Raw genomic sequence first — 5,120 nt, forward strand, 5'->3', positions numbered from 1 at the left:
AGTCTAGCCACCACTGCAGGGAGCGTACACGGGCAAGAGATGGGTCGACGACATTAAGCCTTTTGTCCCACGCTTCTACCACTGCTCTCGTGTGTGGTTCTTCTGGGTTCTCTCGATACTACAGCCTTACGGCATTCATCTGAATTCGTGAAGAAAGTCCTGCTATGGTGTGAGTGACATGTGTGGCAACTAGTCAACAATTACACTGGCGGATTATCGATAGACCTCTCTGCCTCGACAGAGAGACTTTTTGGAGTTTGTGTTCAAATTCTGTTGTGACGGATAGTGCGGGATGTATAGGTATGATCGACAAGTGAGAATTAACTTATTTACGGGCTTGGTTGGTCATGTATGACGCGAGGAGAGCGCTGCAGTCAGTTGCTTTAATCCCGCGATAGAATGAAATCTTCTTCTTCGTCGTTATCTGTGGGCAATTTTGTCGACGCTTGTAAATATGCGTGCTAACATTCAGGTTTTCACTGAAATATATTTACTGCAGTGAAAACCGTTTAATGTTTAATGCGACACGAGCAAACGCTTTGCATTGGGCCTCTAATTGGCTTCGTACAACACCCGGTATAGTTGGCTTCTGTCCAACTGCATGCCCTAAAAACTGGTTTTGTGAAAATAATGGCGTTATAGGAGGAGTAATGAAGTTTATTGTAACTTGAGCAGACGAAAGCTCGTGGGTCGTCCTAACGTGGGTGGCTGCCTCAGTCCAGGATGCCATGGTCCCGCGCTTTATTTTTAATTAATGGCTTTAATAATATTAAATTTAATTATTTCAATACTATTTTACTGCTTTGGTATCGGGATATATTAGACTTTTAAGCGAGAAATTAGTTTGGTAGGTACCCGCTAACCAATGTCATGATTTGCGAAAAGAAAAGGAAAAAAGAGAAGTGAAGAAAAAGAAGAGCGGTATTGCGGGTGCAAGAGGCATTCAAAGCTGAACCAAGAGCCATGACGGTCGGCTGCTCAAACAGTGCGCTACCCGGCTCCATCCTAGCGTCAGTGTTGTAAACATAACCGGCTTCGTCCCGGCTTCAACACGCTCACCATGAGCGTAACTGGCTACACCTGGGATCAAGGCACCTGGACCCGAGGTGGAGCTCTTGTTCACAAAGTGACCCACCCTTTGCAGAAAACTGATCCCCTTTTCTTGTCTTTCGACCCGAACCACTCGATCTAAAACCTTCGTAGCAACTTTCTGGAACGGGAGATGATTGAGGGAGAGCAGCCTATTCAAGGAGGGCTCTACTCGAAGAAGTTGTCTCCACTTTAATTCCAGCTGCTCATCAAGCCCGTCAGGTTCCTCACAAGGTCACATGTTGAGTGAAACAACTTGGAAAAAAATGATAGTGTGTAGAGCCACACAGATATTTTCTCTGCCAGTGCAACGCCTTCTCTATAAGGTAATGCCTGTCACATGAGCGATTTCCCCCGGATCATGTTTTTCCCATTCCCTCTCCCATTTGCTAGAGTTTGCCACGTGAGACGCTGGCACCTGACACTCGCGCCGGGCAACGCGTCTCCCTTCCCGGGCCGGGCACGCCACAGTCAGCCTTGCTTGATTGCCACACGTGCATCGGTTTCGTGATGTTTTCCTCTTTATTATTTTGCTGGGAGTAGACTGGTCATCATGCACTACTGCTGCGTGCCGTTGTGCACATCAAGTGCACGAAAGAAGGATCCCGGCGTGTCGTTTCATGAGGTACCGGCCGACCTCGTGTTGCGTGAGCACTGGATTAAGCTGATTTCGCGGAAGGACTGGGTGCCTAATTCAACATCAAACTACTCCGTCATCTGCAGTAAACATCTTGTTGCAGCAGACTTCAAAGACAACACGAAAATACGCCAACTGAAGAAGGGAGCGGTACCGAGCGTATTTGAAGGCTACCCATCCTACATGAAGCCGGAGCCTCCCAACGTGCGTCGTGACGCAAGAGTTCGGAAACGCGCACTGGAGCTCGATCGCGAGGAAGGACCTGCAAACAAAGAGCGAAACACTACAAAGACTGCAAGCATAGGCGATCCACAGCCCGTCGAGAGCACTGCAGAAATAACCGAAGCTTCTGTTGATGTTGTACAACCAAGCATCGGACCAGCTTGTGTAAGTGCGACTGCGACAGTGCAACTGTGCCCAGCGGCTGCGAGCTCAACACACGCGAGTCCTGCGCATTTTGAAGCATCTGCAAAGCGATCCTTTGCGTCGCAGACGGAGAAGATGAGAACGAGTTCTTGCGGCTTCGTTGATCGCAGGAAGTGGAGGGCAAAGGAGCGAGCCCTACGGCTACAGATCGAAAGACTAAAAGAAACAGTCGACCGATACAGAGAGGAGCTTCGTAAGCTCAAAGAAGACAACCCCGTCAATGTCTCTCTGGGTGTCGTCGCGGGAGCTGAACAAAAGAATGTGAAAGCTGCGTTCACTCTGGACCAGGTGACCAACTACAGCAGGAAAAAGCCAACATGGTCTGAAACGACCGTGAGGTATTGCATAATTCTCAGAAACCTATCCACGAAGGCCTACAAGTATGTTTGATGCGAACAACTGATGAGTCTGCCATGCAGAAACACCCTGCAAAAATACATTGGTATGACCACTGGTGAGGCAGGATTCAGCCCCCTGGTTCGCTGTAGATTGGAAACGGAACTCCAGAGCTTAACTGCACCCCAGTCGAGAGTGTGCAGTTTGGTAGTCGATGAAATGCACATCAAGCAGAAGCTGGAGTACCACAAGCAGAGAGATGCCTTCATTGGTGACGTGGATATGAGCCAGGACTTGGATCACCTGATCTCAGCTGACAACCACAACTTAGCAAACTCATTGCTTTGTTTTCTGCTGTGTGGCCTGGCCGGCAGCTTCAAAATACCTGTTGGGTATTTTTTTACCAAGGGCTGCACTGGAGCTGAGCTTGCAGAAACCATTGTCCACGTCACAAAGAAGACTGAAGAACTCGGATTCAAAATTGTGAGACTGGTTACGGATAATCACAAAATAAACGTTGCCGCAATGGACGTCCTGTGCAAAGGGCCTGCCACGACGTCAGCTCCGCATCCAGCGGATCCTTCAAGAAGACTTTTTCTGGCCTTTGACCAGTGTCACATTATCAAGAATGTCCCATCACAATTTCTTGTGAAGGAAATTGGGGGTCAAAATGAGATCTCAACGGCTCCTTTGAAGCAGCTCTACAAGATGCAGCAGGGATCCACGGTGAAACCAATTAAGGTTTTGAACAAGGAAGCATCTGTACCCTTCAAACATAAAAAAGATGAGTGTGAGGCCCAGCTGTAGAAATCTCCACGCCCATGACAGCTGCACAGCAGTACATGAAAGACCAAACTGGACATACATGCGACATTGAGTTTGCGTCAGTGGGCCCAACCATGGAGTTCATCAAGATGATGTGCAAATGGTTCGCTGTCATGGATGTGAGCAACACCAGACAACATTCGCGACTCCAGCAAAATGGACGCCACCAAGCGGGAAAACCGGGAACCAGGCGGACCACGTCGCTCCGCGCCCCTCCGTGTCTCTGGTGGCTTTTGCGGACACGTGTTGTCGGCGCGGTGGCGAACAGTATAATTTCCAGGTGTAATTGCACTTCGAGTTCGTCTGAGGACGTAGTCGTAACATCTGAGACGGTGGTGATGTTTGTTTGCGACAGACTACCTGACGTTTACTTTAAGGTGTAGCTAAGAGGGCGGGTGGTTAAAGAAAGAGGACTCGATTCTCAAGCAGAAGCAGAAGACTTGCTGAAAAAGATTGAAACGATTGAACTGTGTGTTGGTGCTCTGGATCTCAAGGGTTACGATCCAAGCTTCTTCACTAAACGACTCCAGGAACAGGTGATGTCAAGACAAGGGACATACTTCAGCAGGAATTGTCTCGACAGAGTGGAAGAAAAAGGCGAGCATTGTTCCATTTTTTTTTTGCAAAACACTTCATTTCATTATTTCTCAGTGCATTTTATTCTAGAACTCAAAAATTTAATTGACATATTCTTCTGTTTGTAGGAGGACAGTGCGTCATGTGCAAGTACTTCCGAAAAGTACTTTCGACAAGACAATCAAGAATTCGACGAGCCACTGCGACGGAGCGTCGAACAGTTGCTCAAAAGCTGCGATGTGCTTCACAGCAAAACAGGCATTTTGCTTCACGGATTGGGGCAATGAAAGATACCATTCGCAAGATGCGTGCGCTTAATGCCTCAGCTACTGAAGAAGCTCTTAATGAGCAGATCTCCAAACTCCCACCAAAGCAACCAGAAAGTGTCAGGCAATGCTTTCTTGCACCAAGGGTGAAGAAGAGAGGCTTTCACCACAGCAAGATGCGGATTTTAGAGTGCATTATTATGAAGAAGAAAAGTGCCCGTCTCTACGACCACGTGCGGGACAACGAAATCTTTGCTCTGCCGAGCAAGTCCACGCTCAAGCGGTATATGGCTGTCTACCGAACCTCATTTGGATTTAGTAAGAAAGTTCTAGAAAAGCTGAAACTCAAGACACAAGACAAAAACTCCTTCAAGAAGCATGGTGGGCTGCTTGTTGACGAGTTGAAGCTCTTGGAGCATCTGTGTGTGAAGCAATCTGGCCAGATCGAAGGTTTCGTGGATCTGGGCGACTACACCTCTGCGGAAGAAAAGAGTGTGCAATCGGACCATGGAATGGTAATCATGTTTGTACCGTTCGTCAGCAAGTGGAGCCAAGTAATTGGGACATTTGCCACAAGCGGCAACATTAAAGGAGATCTGTTGGATCAAGTTCTCATTGAGGTCACAATTCTTGCTGAAAAAAGTGGTCTATTCTTGGACTTTATTACCTGCTATGGCGCAAGTTGAAACCGAAGGGTGTGGAAAGTCTTGAATGTTGACGGAACACGAGGCAAGATAAAATGCAAGGTAGAACACCCCGTGGACGCAAGCCACTACATCCACTTTGTCTCAGACTTCCCGCACCTCATTAAGTGTTTGAGGAACGGACTACTCAAATGTCCATTTAACACCCCGGATGGGAATGTAAGTGCATTTTTTTACGTCTCCTACTAGATTTGGCAGTCAGGAAACTGAAATGGTTAATACATGAACTAAATTTAGTAAAAAAAAATGAAAATAACTGTA

The 5,120-nt window shown here is 47.4% G+C and overlaps 1 pseudogene; it reads left to right on the forward strand.

Annotated features, from left to right (window-relative positions):
- The first annotated feature begins 1,560 nt into the window (after positions 1-1,560).
- Positions 1,561-4,207, forward strand: LOC8052540 (annotated as a pseudogene).
- The last annotated feature ends 913 nt before the right edge of the window (positions 4,208-5,120 follow it).

This window comes from Ixodes scapularis, unplaced genomic scaffold (assembly GCF_016920785.2).
Source record: "Ixodes scapularis isolate PalLabHiFi unplaced genomic scaffold, ASM1692078v2 ptg002250l_1___fragment_2___debris__unscaffolded, whole genome shotgun sequence".
In the NCBI taxonomy this organism is placed as follows: Eukaryota; Metazoa; Arthropoda; class Arachnida; order Ixodida; family Ixodidae; genus Ixodes; species Ixodes scapularis.